This window comes from Anabrus simplex, chromosome 6 (assembly GCF_040414725.1).
Source record: "Anabrus simplex isolate iqAnaSimp1 chromosome 6, ASM4041472v1, whole genome shotgun sequence".
NCBI classification, from domain to species: Eukaryota; Metazoa; Arthropoda; class Insecta; order Orthoptera; family Tettigoniidae; genus Anabrus; species Anabrus simplex.
The window spans coordinates 212166698-212190220 of record NC_090270.1 but is presented as its reverse complement, the minus strand read 5'-3'; the positions used below and the strand labels follow the sequence as shown (position 1 = coordinate 212190220).

General features: G+C 40.0%; 1 protein-coding gene and 1 non-coding gene across 2 annotated transcripts in view; one reads left to right on the top strand and one right to left on the bottom strand.

Moving 5' to 3' along the window:
* LOC136876327 (carcinine transporter) overlaps window positions 1-23523 on the bottom strand; it is a 309979-nt gene that overhangs the window by 215060 nt on the left and 71396 nt on the right. The window lies entirely within an intron of this gene.
* TRNAS-CGA (transfer RNA serine (anticodon CGA)) lies at window positions 14369-14445 on the top strand. The gene has a single exon. It is a non-coding gene; the product is annotated as a tRNA-Ser (tRNA).

Sequence of the window (23523 nt, the reverse complement as noted above, 5' to 3'; positions counted from 1 at the left end):
GTATTTAATGGCGTATAGCCTTAGAAAGTTCCGGTACAGGTCTTTCAAATTGATGCCCATGGGCTACCCGCGCGTCTGTGAGGGGATAGAGTCTACTGCTGCAGACGGCACAAACATCCAGCCTTCGAACCAGAATTATTAACCAATAAAGGTTAAATTCCCTGGTCCAGCCGGGAATCAAATCGAGGATACCTTGGTCAATGCTAATAAGTTAGCTACATGGCCGGACAAAGTAAATTCGTGCCCTTGTGTTCTACGAGGTGATGTAGCTCTTTTCCAGGCACACATAGGTTGTACCGAGAATTGAACCAAGAACGACAGGTAGACACTCAATTAGGTGAGGTGGAGTTAAATACGTCATGCCTGGGAGATAGAAGTTTCCTGTACCTATTATGATGTGGATAGCTTGATTTGCTTGGACATTGATTCTCGTGAGGCTGCTATTAAGTTAAACAAGGAAGCAATATTCTGCCACAGAGTAGACAAAAGTAAAGGCTGATGATCTCAAAGTGAGCGCTGGAAGACTCCACGAGAGACCACGCAGTTTTTCAATGCTGTTTCTCGACAACAATTTAGTTGCTGTCTTTCAAAAGAGTTCTTAGAAGGACGGTGTTCAAGTTAATGATATTTCTTGCACTCGGGTACCACTAAAACCTATGCAGAGTTTCATAGAAAAACGTATGTCATCAGCGAGTTCAGAGGTACAATAACAACAATTTATTTTATTATCTAGTGGTTTACAATTAGACTAACACATACATTTCGGTGAACATGAGATGGTGAATGGCTAGGTTAGCAAGGTAGCAGCCTTGGCCTTTATTAAGGTACAGCCCCAGCATTTTCTTGGCCTAAGAATGGCACATCCACGACACGTACAGCACAATATAGCCTTGGCTTGTCAAGGTGACTGATGCCCATATTAGAGATTATCAGCCGAATTGCTTCGCTGTTGTGACCGGATCCATTTTTTCAGTTCCACAGTTGATCTTGCGATGCCCGTTCTATCCTTCAGTCCAGATTTCAAATCCTTGGACCGGGTTGGCAAGGGGCATACACGATACCCTTACTGGTTCAGGGCTGGTGGTGTGAAAAAGAAAAAACCGTCAGAAAACCATGTTTAGGCCTACCAGTACTGGAGTTGAATCCACCACTTCTCGATTTCAATGTTACAGTTACAGAACTCATACCACGTAGCCAACTCACTTGGTAAAGCTACGCTGGAGTGCACAATTGTTTTTTAAATTAGTTATTATTATTATTTTTTAAGGGGAAGTATAACTGTCGTCCCCGCGGTGTAGTGGTAGCGTGCCTGCCTCTTACCCGGAGGCTCCGGGTTCGATTCCCGGCCAGGTCAGGGATTTTTACCTGCATCTGAGGGCTGGTTCGAGGTCTACTCAGCCCACGCGATTACAATTGAGGTGCTATATGACGGTGAGATAGCGGCCCCGGTCTAGAAAGCCAAGAATAACGGCAGAGAGGATCCGTCGTACTGACCACATGACACCTCGTAATCTGCAGGTCTTCGGGCTGAGCAGCGGTCGCTTGATAGGCCATGGACCTTCGGGGCTGTTGAGCGATGGGGTTTGGTTTTGGAAGTAAAACTAGATAATCTTCCCATGTGAGTGGAAGGAGTGGCAGATACCTCCAGATCCTTGGCCACATTTTTAGGAGAGGAGGATAACGTTTGTGAAAGATCATTTTACTACGCAAAGTTGAAGGCAGTATATGATTAGATCAGGCCGACCTTCCTCTTCAGATTATATTAAGATGAACTAGAGGCCATCCTGGATGGTGCTGTCTCTTCAAGAAATGAGGTCACGACGCTCAGCAATGAGCAGTTCTACAAATGATGATGATTTTGATGATGAGGATGATGGAAACCAGATAAATTATTTCTAATCAGGAGAGAGAAAGGAAGAAATTCGCCACTTTGAAGAATGAGGCACTGATAAAGAGACTCCCTACGCCTCGCATATCTGTTACTCTCAGGATTGGAAGAGAGTAAGCTCTGACTCCGACATAAGATTAAAGTGAGGTGCTTGGTACAGTTAGGTGGCTGTACTTCAGTACTGGGCCCTATGATCGCCAACCCATACTCCCAAGTTGAAATTTCTAGAGACGTGTCCGCTTTTAGTGCCCCTTGCGACAGACAAAATATTCTGTGGATTTATAGAGATTTTTACGGTTAAACCATGACCATCTATATATTTAAACAGTTTTTTTGCTAGTGGCTTTACGTCGCACCGACACAGATAGGTCTTATGGCGACGATGGGATAGAAAAGGCCTAGGAGTTGGAAGGAAGCGGCCGCGGCATTAATTAACGTACAGCATTTGCCTGGTGTGAAAATGGGAAACCACGGTAACCATCTTCAGGGCTGCCGACAGTGGGATTCGAATCCACTATCTCCCGGATGCAAGCTCACAGCCGTGTGCCTCTAACAGCACGGCCAACTCGTCCGGTTTTAAAAAATTTACTAAAAACAGCTTTGTCCAGTCTGTACGGCCGTTCTACTGGACCGATTTACTTCATTCCTCTTTTAATCTCTCCGGAATCACTTGCCGGTTAACCATCAGGCATTGACAGGTCTCTAATTTCAGTCAACTGTGAGAAATGCTAAAATCAAATCACTAAATGACCACTCCAATAATTGCAGGCGAAGGCTTACCGTAGCCCGCAATACATTCTGTACTTAGCGGGTTGCTAAGCGACTAACACTTTTATTCTGATTTGTGTGATTTTCATTCTTAGTAATGTAACTGCGTGCAGCCATGTTTGATTACTACCTGTCAAGCCAGAGAGTATACACTTCCTCTGACCACGGAAGAACATTATTTTCTGCGAGATACTCTTTGATTCTCACACCTTCCCCAGTTTTTAAATATACTCAACAGATGGCAGAACGTTCCTAATAACTTACGAAGAGAAAACAGGCAACATATGCACAGACGGGAATGTATCAAGTCAACTAGCTTTCTGTATCACCATTAATAAAGTGCGGGGACATACTCTTGAAAAAGTGAGTGTCTACTTACCCGAACCAGTATTCAGTCACTATCTCTCGCTTGAAAATGCTTCCGAATGGTCGAAGCACAGTGAATATTTTGTGGGAAGAAGTGTTATAAACTACATTACGAATGAATCAATTGTTATATACCGTCATTGAATGTTCATAAAACTACTGAAAAGGACAGGCAAAACAATACGAGTACGACAAGTTATCTGCTGTGGAGCAGTACGCGTCCACTAGTCCATTACTATTTAAAAAACCTAAATACTGTATTTTTTGAAAAGTTTTGAAGGCAAAAGAAATTGAAAACTCTCTTTGGAGGCTACACTTACAGTATGTTCTTATGAAAGTTACATTTTTAGGTTTACATGACATCAATATATTATTATTATTATTATTTATTATTTAATCTTCAAAGTGTTGTGAACCCTATTTTACCATAAGGTAAGTTAGGTTTATAGTTTATACAAAATATACAATTTCTCTGATAAAATTCAAAATACATAAACAGCAAAATAGACATGAACAGAAATGGAAAAATAAAAGTGTGATATATGATATATACAATCCTTAATACTAAAAGTACCGTACTAATATTTAAAATACCAGACATACAATATATATACAATATATACAATACATATGTTAAGTAGCTAATAAGCAGACAGTATCAAATTATATATGTTTAAATACATAGAAAATAAATTCTGAAAACTGAGAAGTGCAGCATTTTTTGTAAAATATGAAATTTAGTGGGTTTTTTTAACAAAATAGCAACTGCAAGTTAACAAATGCGTCTTAAGTTCATAACGTGCTCTCTCAAAAGCAGGACAGTTGAACAGAATGTGTTCTACAGTTTGAATGTCTTCAGTGCAGAAGCACAGTGAGCCATTTTGTGTTGGAATTTTGAATCATATATATACTTAGTATGAATTACTCATTCAAAAATCTCAGTAATTTTTGTTTTCAACGTTTCCATTAGAAGGACGTCAGCCAGCGTTGATTCACGGCATTGTTCAACAAATCTTAGGGCGATCTAAAAAAAAGTGTCATGTACGTATTCTAGTTTCTATGCCACTTTAAAAGAAAAAGTGTTTCGGAGACATTTCGGATAACCCGGGTTTTACTGTAGTCTTACAGGTTCAGTGTAAACTCGTTTTAAATATTTTCAGGTCCCTGACTTGAAAAGTGATTATATAACTCAGTGGATAACATCACTCATATAATAGAACGGTAATGACCGCTTTAAAACTCGCTGTGTCACCCTTCTTGGCTTGCTCATTGCATTGAATTCAGCAACAAAACACGACAGTCGTAACAATCAAATTACTAACCAACATCATTTGCTGCCAGAAATAAACTGAGATAAATTGAAGGAGGGGAAAAGAAACGACAGACCAGTGGAATGTAATTGATTTCTGCACAATGACGTCATTACATTATTAGTAACGCTATTAACTTGGCAGAACACAATGAATATATGGCAGAAATTAAAACAGTAGCAGATATGGTCCGACTCCTTGTCTGAATGGTCAGCATTTAGGCCTTCGTTTCACAGGGTCCAGGGTTCGATTCGCGGGCGGGTCGGGAATGCCGGCACTTCGTAGTTCAGGTCCGTGCTTAGAACGTGTATTAAGTGTTTCTCTGTCGCTCCAACTGTTCTCGAGTGGTGAAGTTACACTTCGGGGTATAATTCATATACTTCCTTCACATGTGTACATGGTAGAGGAAAGGGTACGGTGTCAGAAATATGTAGATTCTGGAAGAGAACATTTCCAACATAATTTGTCATGTCATAAGGTACGAGCTTTTTTCTTAATTCTAGGAGAGTATAAATGACCATTTTGTTGAAAAATTCGTAATTTTTGATTGTTATGTCAAAACATTATTTGGAATTTGGTGTATGATTTATTAAATGTGCTTGATTTGAAGAATATTTAATTTAATTAGTTGTAAAGGGCATTTTCAGGATTTCATAAGCCATTTTTCAGTAAACACTTAAGGTATCTCAAGAACCATAAGGTCTAGAAGGCTGTGGTTTGATTTAAATTCTAGTGGAAACTTTGCTGCATCAAAAGGTGGGACTGGCATAATAGTTGTGTTTATTGTTTATGTTGAGCATGCGATATTCTTGTGCTAGTGTGTTGTTGATCTTGAGTAAATCTGATCATGACAAGAGCAAAGGGTGTGTTCAAGAAAGAAAAAACAAAAACAAATAAAACAAAGGAAATTGGTCTCACAGAACTTATCCAGACGTACCAGAGGTTGTGAGTGAGATTAGGAATGAAAGATCACCTAGTACTTCAACTCTACACATTGCTACACCTTCAAACCCCTCCTTGAAAAAGAAACTTGCGAAATGTGATGAACTGTATTCAAATGAGGCAAGTGCAAATGATAGAGAGATCAACATAATTATAGATTTGAGTATGCTCAGTTCTGTGTTCTCTGAACTTACAAGTTGTGTTTTATGTGGAGGGAAAATAAACAACACTGAAGATGCGTTTAAAAGATAGGGGTTAGTTTGCAGCTTGACTGTTTCATGTGAACATTTTAAAAGCCAGAAACAATTTTTACTTCATAAAAGTGCAAAGATAATGAATTATTTGAGTCAAACATAAGGTACTTTATGGACTGAGGTGCATTTCTACTGCTGGGAAAATCTTATGTGGTGTAATGAATGTGGCACGCCCTACTACAAGCATATCAAAACACAGAGATATTTTACTAAACAAACTTGAAAAAGTAGCAGAAGAATCAATGAAAACTGCAACACAGGAGGCAGTTGAGGAAAATAAAGACAGTGAGACACCTACAGACATTAACATTGCATTTGATGGTACTAGGCAGAAGTCTTTGACCTCATTTGCTGCTGCCGCAAGTATTGACACAGGTAAGGTGCTGGATGTAGAAATTTTATGTAAAAATTGCCATGGATGAAATATTGCTTAGTTAGATGGAGACAAAAAGGCACGGCATGAGCCACACAGGCTCCGGGGGAGGAATGGAAAGCACCTTAGCAGTACACATTTTTCATCGCTCAATTCAAGAACGATGGGTTCGCTATGTACAATTCATCGGAGATGATGACTCAAGCTCATTCAAATCTGTGATTGATAGCAGACCTTATGGCAACAAGATATCAGTTAAGTTGGATTGTATCAACAATGTACAGAAAAGAATGGGCACACGACTTCGACGGAGTAAGCAGAAGGTGTCCAAGACACCGCTGTCTGATGGCAAGCCTATTACGGGTCGTCTACTAGACAATACCATTAATCAACTATCTGAATACTATGGTCAAGCCATCAGAAGCAATTAAAATAACCTAGATGATACGAAAAAGGCATTGTGGGTAACCATTTCCCATAAAATATCAACAGATGACAAGCCAATCCACAACCTTTGTTCTGGCGAGTGGTGTAAATACAAAAAAACTGAAGCAGTTGGAACTTTACATAAGTTTACCCACAAGAACTCTATATCTGAGGCTGTTATGTTGGCTATAAAGCCAGTTTGTAGACATTTGGCAAACCCAGATCTACTGAAGAAATATCTAACAGGGAAAACACAAAACGTGAATGAGTCATTCAACAATGTAGTGTGGGCAAGAGTACCTAAAAATGTATTTGTTGGGTACCATACATTGAAGCTTGGTGTGTATGATGCTGTCTTCACATTATTTTAATGATGGAAATACTGGTAGACTGAAAGTCTTGGAGGAGTTGGGAGTGAAGACTGGTTGGAATACACGAGCCATACTGAGGGAACTAGACAAGGAGCGCGTCAACAAGGCAGAGCTACAGGCCCAAAAAGTGTCCAAGGAAGCAAGATCTTTGAGGAGGAAGAAGAGGATACACTCGGACAATGTAGGAGATGATGAATACTACACTGCTGGCGCTTTTTAGCTGTTGTTTCCATTGAAAAGTGAGTTACAATCTGAAATAATTTTTAGTTGCAATTTCTGATTTTTTCACTGTTCAGGTATAATACACTTGTAATACCACTCCTCTAGATTGGTAGAGATAGCTTGTATATTTGAAGAAAAATGCACAAACATTTGACAAAAGAGGGTGTTAAAAATGTAACAGAGAAAAAAATTCTATCCCAACTCCTAGAATATGTACTTCAATGAAACTAGAGGAGTAAGTGCATAAAGCAAGTATAAATAATGTGCAAAAGTTTCATTACCTTGCATGAAGAAATTCTTGAGAAAATGGGTCATGAAATTAGCAAATTTAACATTAACGGGATAGGCCATTCATTCTGTCTTTAGTTACTAATTTTCTTAATTTTTTATTTAAATTGTTATCTCATGTCATACACGGATAGAATGAGTGAAGTGCTATCCTTGTTTATGCCGCGGAGGGGGGGAGTGATGAATCAACGGGAGGCAGATAAGCTGGGCGCGCCTGCTGGCCAATCCATGAGAGACACTCACTGTGGAATGCCCGGGGTTTTATTCTCGATGGCTTCAGGTGACAGGATGGTCGTATTGTTTTGGTTATTAGTCCTCTCCTCGTTGGTGGGAGAACACATTCATCGCATCCCCTGCCTTCGTAAGAGGAGATAAAAAGGGACCCAGGAGAGAACGTGCTTTCGCGACCAGAAGTTCTGTTACAGACCTAGAATTACCTCCACCTACATTGCAATGTTCCTCACTTTCATCTTTCCTATTCAGCTTCCCTTGATTGTATTAGGTTGTGAAGTCTAGGAACTCTAATTTTCATGCTTTGTGGCCCTTGACTCTCTTTCGCCCATAGCATAATTCTATGACGGGGTTAGACCTCTGCATTTTTCTCTTTTTTATTTTAAAAGGGGATTTTTCTTTTTTTAGAAGTAGCTTTACGTCGCACCAACACAGACAGGGCTTATGGCAACGATAGGACAGGAAAGGCCTAGGAGTGGGAAGGAAGCGGGCGTGGCCTTAATTATGGTACAGACCTAGCATTTGCCTGGTGTTAAAAATGGGAAACCACGGAAAATCATCTTAGGGCTGCCGACGATGGGTTTTAAACCCACTACCTTCCGAATACAGATACTGACCACACTTAAGCTCCATAAAAAGGGATTTTTCCCGCCGTGGTTGGGGACGTGGAATACTTCAATGGTATCTTCTGCCTATCGTAGAAGGCGTCGTAAAGAGTAAAAAGGCTGTTAAGTTAAGAACGCGAGTTGACGCCTACAGGGTCCCTAGCTGCATTGCTTCCGGTTACTTCTGTCACCCTCCTCACTTTCACCCTTCCTATCTGACCTACCTTGGTCAACTGTCGTTCTCTTCCCCTTTCTTGGACGGCATAACCTGTTTTCCTCTGATTAACATTTTTTGTTCTTCTTTGTTTTGCTATTTTATTGACGTCGGTCTGACACAGCTCTTATAGCGAAGATGGGATAGGAGGTTAGGACTGAGAAGGAAGAGGCCTTGACGTTAATTAAGGTGCAACCTAATGTGGAAATGGGAGCCCACGGAAAGCCGTCTTCAGGGCTGCCGACAATGGGGTTCGAACCCACTTGTTGAGGATTGTAAATAGATAGTCTTCTTTCTCTAAAATGATATTTGTTCGTAGAGTCGACCTCTACAGATCTTTTGCCACGAAATAGACAGTACACCGCCATCTACCAGGGAGTCTGAAAACTGTTCATGTACTGACATAGCTGAATCGATTGTATGTACGAGTGTTATTGATTAACGAAATATTAATTTGTATTGAAGGTATGCTTGGTGTGCAGTGTTTTATCCCCCAATACCACTATCTCCCGAATACAAACTCACATCTACGTGACTCAAACCACGAAGCCAATTCACTCCGTCCTCTGATCAGTGGTAAAGGGTTGCCTACTTATACTTTTGCTGAAGATGATAATCACCACCACAATATTCATCAGCGACATCATAAATTCGTCATTTCTCCCTTAAAATGACAATCATAATCATCATTATCATCATCATCGTTGTAATCCGGCTCCATGGATAAATTGTTAGTATGATGACCTTTGGTCCAAGGGGTCCCGAGTTCGATTCCTGGCCGGGTAGAGGATTTTAACCTTCATAGGTTAATTCCGATTGGTGTTAAAAGCATTACAAGTCATAAGTAGGGCCCCATCCTCACAGATTCTGAGGTCGCCTACCAGGCGTCCTCTCGAAAGACCTGCACCAGGCCTCTCTGGAGGCCACAGCACATCATCATCATCATCATATCATCATCATCATCCACCCCTACAGTAAAACTTAAAGAATTTTTTACATAAACACTGGGTTTTGTCAAATGTGAAAAGAGAGTAATACACTATCTTCATATTATTATTATTATTATTATTATTATTATTACAAAACATCAGTGGCGTGCATTGAACCCCGTCAGCCCCAGCGCTGCTGGGGTAAATAATTTTGCATTTACATTTTATTATTATTCCTTAGAACACTTTTTACAAAGTTAAAAAACTACTAACATCTAAGCGAAGCCAAGTACAGCTGTATCGACAATCCGCTCGCACTACAGCAGTTCAGCTTCTCCAGCGAGCTGGGTTTCCTTGCCGGCGCGAAAGAGACTTACCCCAGCGAAATTTAAGTCGCTTAGTCGACGGATGTACTTGAAGCTTCCTTGTCCTGTGAGCGGGGCGGGGCTGTGGGCCCTCCCCCGACAGCAATTTACGGCGACAGGCCAGCTAGCCTAGGTAATGGATATTAGTTTTAACAGTTGACACCCGAAGTGTTCAGGGCCACACACTAGAGACTACAAGAAAAATATCCACATATTAACATTATAGCCAGTTGCACATCGTCTTGCTAATAAAAATAGAGCCAGTTTATGGAATGAATTGTCATATTGAAGAACATATTTTATTTTTGGATTTCGGCACGTATAAAGTTTTTTGAGCAATTCATTGATGGCACGTGCAGAGTATGTTTTCCGACAGCCGCAGAAAAAATATTTAGGTTGCCCAGCATGAACACAGAGTATAGCGTGAAGTAAAATAATTTTGTATAGTGGTATATGGTGAAGTTTTGTAGTGTTACTCTTGGATTACAGGTGAAGTTTTCGAAAGTTCTGTCCCACTCTTCATGAATATAACGTTTGTTATACGTCGTGACGAATATTTTCCCACTTTTGTAGTTGATGCACGTAGACTCAGTAAGCGAGTGAAACTATAGAACTTCGGCGACGGTAAAATACCAGTTAAATTTTGCTGATTCAATTTAGGTTAGGCTTTTTAAGTTAAAAACAAATATTTAGTCCTAGTTTACTTTTGTAAAAACCATGACTGTATTATCACGAAGCGTCACCGGGTGAAACTGTTAAGTACATTGTTTAACATCTGCTCTAGATTAAGTTATGAAGGTGTCGTCACTACCGTAAATATCAATTTAGAAATACAATATGTGCGAGTGTGTGGTTGAAAATATTCTTGAAAGACCTTTCTCAGGTAGACCTTTCCACGAAAAATGCAGCCTTATAAAATGATAATGTTGACTTTAGGGAGTGTAGTGGAGCTACGATTGCTTATATTTAAAGAAACATTTTTGCAGGTGGGGTAACGAATATGTTCACCTCACGCCCCTGCAAAACATTTTGATCTCTGGAACTTCATAGGATGCCTTGCATCACGAAATGTGCCCCTGGATTTGATCTATCTAGAGGAGTCTGGTCAATTCTTAACCACATGCAGCCAAGCACAGAATTTGTCGGGATTTTCTATGTATATAAGTGGAAAAAGAAGTTCCTCATCCACAGTGTGAATATGGGACTGGTAGACAAAATGTACACCAGATCACTAAAATGTGTCCCCTGGATGCCTACAAGGGACCCAATCTTGAGCTTCTTTTGAAATTAAGAGAGCAATAATATTATAAATATAATACCTATTAGAGGGCGTTATAGCGGAGTGGCACTGTCACTGGCTTCTGACAGAGTCGACCCCGGTTCGAAAGCCGGCCAATGCATGTGGAATTTTTGAAATGAAAAGTGACATTCCTATATTTTCGGATTCCTCATAAAATATTGGCGGTCCCTTTTATATGAGCATGACATAAACTTTCAAGTAAAATTGCAAGTTTGCTCTGGAGAGGCAGTTCACAGCCCTGAGCAAAGAACATTATGTACCACAGAGGACTATGTGAAATATTTTATGTCGTTTACCAAACTATAATACCTGGGACTCTTTCTTGAAAGATGTAGTATTTCTTCATGTATCTCTTCGCGCAGATCAGAGCAAAATATAGCTTACACTGAACTATCAATCTCACTTATGGCTGTGATGATGTGCAAGCAATAAATAACACTTTATGGTTCGACGAGGAAAGCAACGGCAAACCATCTCACTGAACTTGCCTAGCCATGCGTCATTATAGGACCTTCATAAGATTATGTGGTTTCCTTGTTACCGTATAACTTTCTCTGGTGCATATGAGGATCGGATGAGACGGTATTGTCGAAGTTCATGAAAATATCTGATGATCAGGTTGATAGTTGTGATTTGGCATGGTTAACTTGAATTCTCATATTTGATCATTTATTTGATGCATTTACAACGTTGTAACAGTAAATTTCATGCTGATCAAGTCAACGGAGCAGTAATGCTATATTGCGTGGCTTATAAAAATACTCCTTTGCTTACACATAGGCATGCCCTCGTAAACAAACCGAGGTATATACTGAAAATAAACACTTCATTAAAGTCTTGTGTGTGATGTTTTTCTTATTTCGCGGATTGACGTGTTTGTTTATTCTTGACAAACTACATTTATAAATACTTGTAAAACAGAGTAGTTCTGCATTTAACTTCCTCTGTGGGGAACGAGTTCTGTTGCTTGTTTTATGCCAGCTTTAACTTCATGCTTTCAAGGCACAGACTGTGTAAATCTCTATCGCTTCAGTAAAAACCTTCCTGCAAGATTCCAGAAGAACTGACTACGGTGTCTGGATCTAAAACAGCCCTCCTTTAAGCTGGTTGCGAATTAAACAAAACGTCAGATAATGAAAATAATTACATTGTTCGCTTTCTTAACTAGTATGTGTTTCTTCGTTGATAGCTCGGAATTAAGTACACAGAATAAAATACAATAGAAGAGAATACTTCCATCCCCTAGTTCCGGATCGCCTGAAAGTGGGGAAGAGAACATTCGTTTATTGCAATTCATTAAATTTGATACATGCATTACTCTCTCCTTTTTACAATTGACTATTATTACACTAAACAGTTTAATTTTATTTTGCTTAAATAAAGTTTAATACACTTTGACCGAGCTCGATAGCTGCAGTCGCTTAAGTGCGGCCAATATCCAGTAATTGGGAGATAATGGGTTCGAGACCCATTGTCGGCAGCCGTGAAGATGGTTTTCCGTGGTTTCCCATTTTCACACTAGGCAAATGCCGAGGCTATACTTTAGTTAAAGCCACGGCTGCTTCCTTCCACTTCCTAGACCTTTCCTATCCCATCGTCGCCATAAGACATATCTGTGTCGGTGCGACGTTAAGCAAAATGGCAACAAAATAAAATAAATAAATACACTTTAAGTTCAGCGCCGCAACTCGCGGAAATTATAAATGAAAAGTAAATATACTAAATATAATTTCTTTTATCCTAGACGCCAACGTCCGTAGCCGTGTTGAAACACCGGATCCCGTGAGATCTCCGAAGTTAAGCAACATTGGGCGTGGTCAGGAGTTGGATGGGTTGCCACGCGCTGTTGGTGTGGGGTAAAGGAATGGAGGAGCGGAAAGGAACTGGCCACCCTATCGCACGTAAACTCCGGCTCAGGAACACCTCTGCGGAGGTTCGGACCTGCCTTCGGGCAGAACAACCCTTACCTTACCCTTATCCTAGATGTTAACAATGTTTTATAGTCCAGGTCAGGGATGGCAAACCTTTTCCGACTAGCGTGTCAATTAAGGTCTTATTACTTTATACTTTCCAGTGCCACCGTCTTTCTCTTTTAAAATCACCATGAAACTCCCTTCATTCGACTTCATTTAGGTACTAGATTGCATTACATATAATGTTTCATTATTTTATTTTGCAAACAATATGAAAATTACATTACAAAAACAGCCAAATTACAGGCAATATACTGCATGGTAACCATTAGGTACCGTAGCACTCTGTGTACTTAATGGCTATCCGTGACTGGGAGAGAAGAGTGTTTATTCATTCAACGAGTTGGCCGTTCGGTTAGGGTCGCGCAGCTGTGAGCTTATATCCGGGAGATAGCGGGTTCGAACCCCACTGTCGGCAGCCCTGAAGATGGTTTTCCGTGGTTTCCCATTTTCACACCAGGAAAATTCTCGGCCTGTACCTTAATTAACACCACGGCCGCTTCCTTCCCACTCCTAGGCCTTCCCTGTCCCATCGTCGCCATAAGACCTACCTGTGTCGGTGCGACGTAAAGCAAATAGCATAGTAAATATTTTATTTCACTATGTTTTACAAAATCATACCTGAAAAGCAATAAATGATTTCCTAAATGAGTAAAAATATACGTGAACTCCAACTAAGTTTCTACCGTGAATTTTTCGAAAAACCTTTTTGCTGATTTTGTGCAGGGTGTACGGAATCCAACTTTATGTTCATTGTTTGTTGTTTATGCTTTATGTTTACTCTGTAGCCTGCCCAAACTCTGTCTGCCACGGTCTCGATCACATCACCACGTCAGTTCGCATTCTGTTTGACCAGAATTATGCAATATTGTAGAAGATAGTGCCCGCAGCACGCAGTGCAATCTGACCGCGCGGGCAGTTAGCTTTCTGTTTGACTGATCCTTTAATGGCAGTAGAAAAATCCTACCCCGTTATCTAGAGGTTGTGAAACCATCTTGTACTGCGGGCCCTACGTTTGATTTCTTCCAAGATCGGCTACTTTTATCTGGATCTGAAGGGCTGATTCGAGGTCCACTCAGCCTACGTGAGAACAACTGAGAAGTTATCTGACGGTGATAAATCACCCCCGGTCTAGAAAGCCAAGAATAATGGCCGAGAGGATCCGTCGTTGAATATTGAATTTTCACGACCACATTGTACTCGAAACAGACTTTCAACGTATTAGGTCGTGTTATGTACATCTAGTACGTGTTGAAGAGATGTTAAGTACAGAACAAAAATTGCCAGCTGGACACCAGTGGGATCCGAACCCACAACCTCCCTGGCCATTTTTGTTCTGTACTTAACATCTCTTCAACACGTACTAGATGTACATAACACGACCTAATACGTTGAAAGTCTGTTTCGATTACAATGTGGTCGTGAAAATTCAATATTCATTGACATGCCCCACAACGGGCGACTTAAACGCACTCTATAGTGTGCTAGCAGCAGTGCCAGACCTGTAGCTCAGATCCTTTCAAACAGAACAAAGATGGCCTAGGCCACCATAGCTCAATTGGTAGAGCAACCGACGCGAAATCGGGAGGTTGTGGGTTCGGATCCCACTGGTGTTCGGCTGGCCATTTTTGTTCTGTACTTAACATCTCTTCAACACGTACTAGATGTACATAACACGACCTAATACGTTGAAAGTCTGTTTCGAGGATCCGTCGTGCTGACAACGCGTCACCTCCTAATATGCAAACCTGCCTTCAGGCTGAGCAGCGGTCACTTGGTAGGCCAAGACCCGTCAGAGCTGTACAGCAAAAATATCTCTTCAAATGCACAAGTTCGTTAAAGAAAAGGTAACAAGAGCTCGCACGAAGAGACTTCATTTTACAAGCACGAAGTGATGAAAATAACAGGGTGCCAGGTCTTGACTTTAGGGAGGATGGCCCAGTACCTCCCACCGGAAGCGTCGTAACAATTCACGTCTGTTGTTGGCTGCGTGCGGTCTGGCGTTGTCGTGAAGCTACAAGACGTTTGTTGAGATAAGTCCAGGTTGTCGCTCACCTTGTGAAATATCAACCATTTGTATCATCCTTCCTACATCCCCGACCTGGCACCGTCTCTTTGGACTGTTGAAGATGCTCCTGGTTGGTAACCGATTCAATGACGACACGATCGTTCTGCATGCCGTCATGAAGTGGATTCAGTTGGTCTTCTGAAGCGTGTTTTCAAATTATGCTAGATGATATTAAACTTGTGTAAAACTGCATCTATCAAATTATAAGAAAGGTTAAAATAAACAATACCTTCCTCCTAATTTGTGGTTTCCAAGATTATGTGGATTGAGTATTATTTTATTTTAGCAAAAATACTCTGTTACTTTCTAAGGAGCCTCCGTGGCTCAGACGGCAGCGTGTCGGCCTCTCACCGCTGGATATCGTGGTTCAAATTCCGGGCACTCCATGTGAGATTTGTGCTGGACAAAGCGGAAGCGGGACAGGTTTTTCTCCGAGTACTCCGGTTTTCCCCTGTTATCTTTCATTCCAGCACCACTCTCCATTCTCATGTCATAGCATCTATCAGTCATTAATAAATCACTTTGGGAGTGGCGACTCCAGCGTACTAATAGCATATATATGATTCATTGATTACATCCCTGCCCCGACCAATGACTGGAAAACAGGTTGTAGGTTTTCATTTTTACTCTGTCATTTCTTGATGGATACAGTACTTTTGCAACTATCTCTTGGCAGAGGTCAGAGTAAAGTGTACCTTCCACCAAAGTCCCAGTCAACATCCATGGCTGTGACAATATGCAAGTTGCTGGGGTATGGGTAGTGCTGAGTAATGACATTCAGAGCATGACTAGTGCATCTGAGTGTTATGAAAGGTGCTGCTCATAGCGTCAGTCGTGCTGCAATAGCACTTTCTGACCCAGTGAGGAAAGCAATGGCAAACTACCTCACTCCTCATCTTGCCTAGTACGCCTCATTTTGGTGCTGCCATTGGTTTTTGGGGTTTCCTTATAACCGCATAACCTTTGGTGGTGTTATTTGAGGATCCAACCAGCCTCTGGGCTGATGGCCTAACAGACAGACTCTCTTATATGTCCCAGAAGGACTGGGGGGACTTGACCAAAGGAGACTAAAGTCTAACTAACGACACTTTGCAGCTGGTCCAGACAGAAGCTTTAAAACGAAATTCCAGTTTTACTGCGAGCCATCAACTTTTCGACACTGTATGAACATCTTTCGCATGTCATTGGGCTTTGACCTTGTGACGATGGTGGGCACTCCTCAACAAACTTAAGAGAACAGCACATGCCGAGGGTCAAGGCAAATGTCCTTTACGCTCGCGTTTAAAAACATTGTTAGAAGGATTAGTGTGCGTGAAAGTGCCAACACTCTTTTTATAGCGTTTGGATAACCTCAACTGGTATTTCGTAAAATCAGCTTTAACACTAAAAGGATTGACGAGAAATGTTGAACGCAGAACTCTTGCTTCACGGGTTATAACGTCATCTTTTACGTATAATAATAATAATAATAATAATAATAATAATAATAATAATAATAATAATAATAATAATAATAATGCCTGGTACTAAACTATGGATTAGATAAACTTGAGGTACTAGAAAGGAGAATCATGAGAAAAATCTTAGGCCCTGTGAAAACAACAGAAGTATGGAAATTAAGATCTAATGATGAAATGTACAGGAACATAGAAAACATAACAGAAGCCATAATAAAAAGGAGATTGCAGTTTATCGGACATATTTACAGAATGGTGATTCCAGATTAACAAAAAGGATTTTCAAGTACCTTTGGGACAAACAGGCAACAACTAGCTGGATTCAAGAAGTAAAGAAAGATTTAGAAAGAAATAACATAAGAGAAGAAGAAATTATGGACAGAGAAATTTTTAGAAAGAGGGTAGTAAGTATGGAAGGATTCCAAGGAAGATTGAACAAGAAGCCTGGTGCGAAGTGGTCCGAGGACAGAAGGAAAGAGCATATTGAAAGGATGAAAGAATATTGGAAGGAGCGGAAGAGAAAACAACAAAGTATGAAGAACTGAATTGAAATTGGCACGTGGTCCTTAGCAGGGCTCATCGGAAATAATAATAATAATAATAATAATAATAATAATAATAATAATAATAATAATAATAATAATAATAATAATAATAATAATATCTTCTCAACTGAGGTTGACAACAATAAGGGCATCCATCCGTAAAGGCATGCTACATTATAACAATATCGTTTGTTTAATTTCTCTGCAATTACTATAGATTTTAAGAGACGCAGGGGTGTCTGCATTTATTTGCACAGTAGTTCCATAAGGTCTTAGAATCCAGTAACAACCGAGTTAGCGCATTTACATGCTCTTGATAACTCAGACCTGAGTCAGTGTCGAACCAAAAATCTTAGAGAAAAAGAAGAGTAACCACGGGCTCACTGCGCGATGATCAGGTTGGTTGACGTTTCAAGGGGCCTTGCATGTAGGTCATATGCCCCTCAGGACGAATTCCTTATCTAAGAACTTACAATTTACAAGGCGATTTGTGTCGCACCGACAGATATTTTTCCTGGCGACAATAGGATAGGAAGGGGCCAAGAGTGGGAAGGAAGCGACCGTAGCCTTAATTAAAGTACAGCCGCCCATCTCACTACCTCCGGAATGCAAGGTGATAGCTACGTGACCCAAACCGCGCAGCCACTTACTCGATTTATAAGAACTTAACGACTTCGCATTGAAAATTAGATGAGTGAGAACTCCATAAATTCAAATATTCTGGTATTTTTCAATTTTCATTCATCAGAATCATTGAGAAATTTATGATTTTTTTTTGCTAGTGGCTTTACGTCACACCGACACAGATAGGTCTTATAGCGACGAAAATTTCTGATTAAACTGGTGAATCGGTTGTTAAGAACTCGCTCTAGGAACATTTTGTGTTTTGTTTGCGTTATTACTGTTAAAAAATGTAGTTCTTACACGCTTCCCTTGAAGCTTCTCTTTAAAAACTAATAGGCGTGGAAGAGTGAGATTTTGAAAGAATTTGTAAAGGAATCTTCACTCCGTACGGGGTTAGAATTGCCATGACAGGTATATGGCTGCCATTTGGTTTAATAAATCAGTATTTCGTTGTGGATGTGGTGAGCATCCTTATTAAATCACTTTGAGTATGGTTTCGAACATCTGACATTATCAATATATTATACAGGTACCTATAGCTGAACATATGACATTACAGTTTTCAACAACATATTAAAATGATTAACCTAAGCTACTAAACTAAAATCGTAGCAAAATCTCTCTTGTTGCCTGAATTAGACTCATTTATACAATACGCGTTCTTCTGATGAAATATTGCAAGTAGAAGTCATAAATATTACTCAAACCTTGACGCAAGTGCAATAAACAGATATAACTTGAAAATAACATTCTCTCACTCATGGGTAACTAATGCAAATGTCGAGCTCAAATTATTATTATTATTATTATTATTATTATTATTATTATTATTACGATATGATCGCGCTGTTTGTGAGGTTATGTCATGAAACATGTGTTGTACATAAATATTCATGAGTTCAGTTAATGTAAATACCTGTAAATTAATATTATAATTCATTCTTACATGTATATATCATTTGTAAACCATAATTGTGAAACAAACTGTAACTTCCAGATTGGTAATAAGTGACGAGAACGATGGAGAATATTCTGGACATTATAATCTATGTATTAGGCACTCTAAAATTTTCACGAAGGTAGTTTTTTGTAATGTATCTTTCTGGAAGCCTGGTCAGGCACATATATAAGGAGGTGGTCTTGATGGTAACGAGAGTTATTGGTTGAGAGTTATTGGTTGGAAGTTATTGTTCAGTAGAGTTATGGTGCAGTAAGAATATACTTGGGACCTCGTGACATGCAGTGGTTGCAGTCTCCATATTGAAACGTCAGGCAGTTGTTTTTTAAGATGGCGGTTTGTGATGTGAGTGTTTTGTTTGTGCCAACAGCGATTAAGGATATGTGTGTGTTTAATTTGTAAATACTGTAGATGCGAATAAAATAATTGTACCAACTGACAGCATCACATGTTCGTCTCTGTGGATAGGTTAACCTAAAGGTCACTTAAGTCTAGTTCAGTGAGCTCACAATACATGCTAAATATAGATTAAATGATTAAAGAGTTATTTTAACAGTAAATGATGCTCTGTGGAGTAATGTACTAAGCAAAGTGGTTTATGCTGATGACTTGGTCTTAATAGGGAGTGTACTAGAAGCCTGCAATCAAATATCTTAGAGCCTGAAAAGGGATGCAGTCACAATAACCTTGGAAATCTTAATATTTTTACTAACGTGATGTCAGTAGGGATAAGACTTAAGAGCGTTGAATGCCAGGTAAGGGACACGAAAACCGAAGCAAGAGGATTATTACAAGTACTTACGATGTGTGTTCTCCCAGGATGAAAGTGTACCAAGTTAAATCGATTCAAGGTGTAGCAAAGTTAAAGCAGTGAACTCGCACTTCCGTTCAACGATATTCCTTAAGAATGAAATTAATTCTCTTGACATATAAGAGTGAGGCTTCTACGTACTTGTCAAGGAAGTTTTAACACTTACGGTTGTAGCATTTCCATAATTCTTTTCTTTTTTAACAATTGGCTTTACGTCGTACCGACACTTAGGTCTTTTTTTTGCTATTTGCTTTACGTCTCACCGACACAGATAGGTCTTATGGCGACGATGGGATAGGAAAGGCCTAGGTATGGGAAGGAAGCAGCCGTGGTCTTAATTAAGGTACAGCCCCAGCATTTTCCTGGTGTGAAAATGGGAAACCATGGAAAATCATCTTCAGGAATGCCAACAGTGGGGTTCGAACCCACTATCTCCCGATTACTGGATACACTTAGGTCTTATGGTGCCGATGGGATAAGAAAGAGCTAGTAGTTGGAAGAAAGCTTCCGTGGCCTTAATTAAGGTACAGCCCCAGCATTTGCCTGGTGTGAAAGTGTGAAATCACGGAAGTCATCTTCAGGGCTTTCAACAGCGGGGTTCGAACCCACTATGTCCCGAACGCAAGCTCACAGCTGCGCGCCCCTAACCGCACGACCAACTCGCACAGTCTGACTTCAGACCGTCTTTAATGTACAGGGCTGGAAGCAGGATGGACTCAGGACATCTTATTCATAAGTTAGAAGCAACAGACAAAGAAATAACTCTCATTGATGGTGTAAATAGGTCGTAGAAATGACTAATGGGTACTTGAAATGAGAAGATAAAAACTAAGTTAGGAATAAACTGATGGTTGAAGATGCACGTATAAATAAACCTCGGTTGTGGAGTGATGTGAGGTAAATGGAAAAGAATAAGTTACCTAGGAGAATAATCGACTCGGTGAATGATGGTAAAGGAGGAAAAAGTAGACGAAGTCGACGACTGTAAGACTCGGTTTTTGAGGATTTGATAATAAGATGTATGGGACTAAACGTGGCCACAGGACTACTTGCAAATAGAGGATTGTGGAGGTGGTTTGTTCATTCACAGGGGCTTGCAGACTGAACATTGAAAGGTATAACAGCCTCTTATGGTGGTGTAAATACAGTGTGTACGTTTGTATATTTAAAATATTGAAATTCATTCTACATGCTCCATTACAGCAGAAGTATTACGTGTAAAAGTATTTTCGTAATCTATGTTCTATAAATATTGTATATTTCTTTATATAATTGTAAGATGGGATATGTACCGGTACAAATACGGCTAACCTATTATTTAGTTAAACATAATTTTGTCCCTTACAGTAGTTACGAATTTTAAGAATTTGTTCTTGTATTTTCTTATAAGTATATTTTGATTTACTGGCCAGGTTTACTCCTTCAGTATTACTCCGACTGACATGACTCTTTCTTCATCTATTATTTTACATTCGAAAATAATATGACTATATAGTTTACTGACCTGTAGTACAAGGACACATTGGATTGTCTATAATTTTGAACCTGCTGGGGGCAGTATCTTAATTAAGACACGACCGCTTCCTTCCCACTCCTAGCCCTTTCTTATCCAATCGTCCTCATGAGACTTAACTGCTGCGTCGGTGCGACGTAAAGCAAGTTGTAGAAGTTAATTAAATATATTGAACCTTTATAAATACGACTTGAGATGACCAAGTATGTATGTATGTATGTATGTATGTATGTATGCATGCATGTATGTCCGACTCGTTGGCTGAATAGTCAGCGTACTGGCCTTCGGTTCAGAGGGTCCCGGGTTCGATTCCCGGCCGGGTCGGGGATTTTAACCTTAATTGGTTAATTCCAACGGCACGGGGGATGGGTGTATGTGTTGTCTTCATCATCATTTCATCCTCATCACGACGCGCAGGTCGCCTACGGGTGTCAAATAGAAAGACCTGCACCTGGCGAGCCGAACCCGTCCTGGGATATCCCGGCACTAAAAGAAAGCCATACGACATTTCATTATGTATGTATGTATGTATGTATGTATGTATGCATGCATGAATGCATGCATGTACAGTCACTCATAAAAAGAATGAGCGCATGGTATTGTGTAAGTTCCTCTCAAATACACATTATTCAGGCATAAGTGAACCTATAAATATAATGTGTGTAGTGGATATCCACAGAGTTTGTATCTACATGGATGGTGAATAATGTTTCCATAATAATTAAAATAAATTTTGATAAAATATTAAATGCGGGCAACATACGCGCGGTCACTCTTCGTGAGTGACAATTATGTATGATTATTAGAGCTAGGAATTTTAGGTGCAACACTTTGGTTAAAAAGGTGCAAAAAGGGTGCTTTAATTTAGCCGAGAAAGGTGCAAATTTTAATTTTACATGTTAATACAAACATCACCAAAACCAATTTTTCATCATATATAAGGACACAGAATTCACTTATGTTATCATGTAATAAAAACTGCCTAAAACAAATCCAGGAACACAATGCTATTAAAATCACACGCCCAGAAAACTGTCAAAACAGATAACATTTAACATTTTAATGTTATTTTCAGTGAGGTTGCATCTCAAGTCACTAAGTCGGTACATATAAATACAGAAGAAATGTTCAACGTGAATAGATACAAGTGGTGCATATTTTGTTTGCAGTGGATATTAAATGGATGTTTGTTGCAACATTCTTAACATCAGGGTTTTTGGCTAAGCTCTGTTCTAGTATATGCTTTGCAATACCCTCCAGTTCTTCCTTCACATACATCACAACAGCCCATCTTAGAAATTTCATTTAGCCTTCAAATGGTTACAGATAAACACTGAAACCTTGTCTGGCTCCATGGCTAAATGTTAGCGCGCTGGATTTTGGTACAAGGGTTTCCGGGTTCGATTCCCGCTCGGACCGGGGATTTTATCTTTCATTAAATTCCTATGGCTCGGGTCTGGGTGTTTGTGACGTCTTCAACATTTTATTTCATCTTAGATTGTGTCCCCTTCAAATTTGGCCTACAATGAATATTTTATTGTATGTGGAAATGGGATGTTATCATTATTTCATTAATAATTTCGTGTGGCTATTTCTAGCCGAGTGCAGCCCATGAAAGGCAGACCCTCCGATGAGGGTGGGCGGCATCTGCCATGTGTAGGTAACTGCGTGTTATTGTGGTGGAGGGTAGTGTTATGTGTGGTGTGTGAATTGCATGGATGTTGGGGACAGCACAAATACCCAGCCCCCGGGCCATTGGAATTAACCAATGAAGGTTAAAATCCCCGAACCTGCCGGGAATCGAACTCGGGACCCTCTGAACCGAAGGCCAGTACGCTGACCATTCAGCCAACGAGTCGGACATTCTTTCATTGAGGTTGATATATTATAAGTTTATGCCAACACAGTTGTGTCTTCTTATAGAGAGCCGGTTTGGACAGGCAGGGAGCATAGTATTGATTTTTCAATCGACCGGCCAGCTGAGTCATGTGATCTACTGGGAAACTTTCAAGGCCGCTCTAATTAGCAGCGCCTGTGGAATATTCTGGAGACAGTAATATCTAGAATTATGAGAACCTATCAGGTGAAAGTACGATGTCCAATTACGAGACGACATAGAGACACACCCACCCAGTGTAAATGCTTAAATACCTGTGTTTTGGGAATAAACGCTCTCTTATCTCTTATCTTCTGGTAGTCGTCGAGTGAAGCAGATTTTCGAGAACTAAGTTACGTACTGTTCTTCGATAAATTCCACGTGGTTGTGTGTGAGAACGCAGTCTAAAGTTTTTGTGTCACTTTCAGCTCTTATCCAGTCAAGAGAGAAGAGGACCTCTACGTGTACAATGATCTTCGCCAGGATGTTTCACCCATCGTCCGAAGGAGCTATCTACAGGATTATGGATATCAACTTTGCTGTCAACATGAAGAACTAATATGTAGGCATTATCTAACATGGGGAGATAGCGCCTGGAAGCAGATTGCCAAGTGAGCAGATCACCGTGTGAGCAGATTCAGTCATCGACAGAAAGATCCACTTTCATCAGAAATTTAAGTAAAATTTTATAATGATTTTTCTGTTCATCCTTGTAAAAATAATATTTACTTATACATTAATGGCAGTATTTTAATTAGATTAGAAATTTTTGATAATATTTCCATTCTTCTTTCCTATGGGTAATGGTAGCGTTCTTATGTTGAGAGTGTATGATTTGTTGGACTC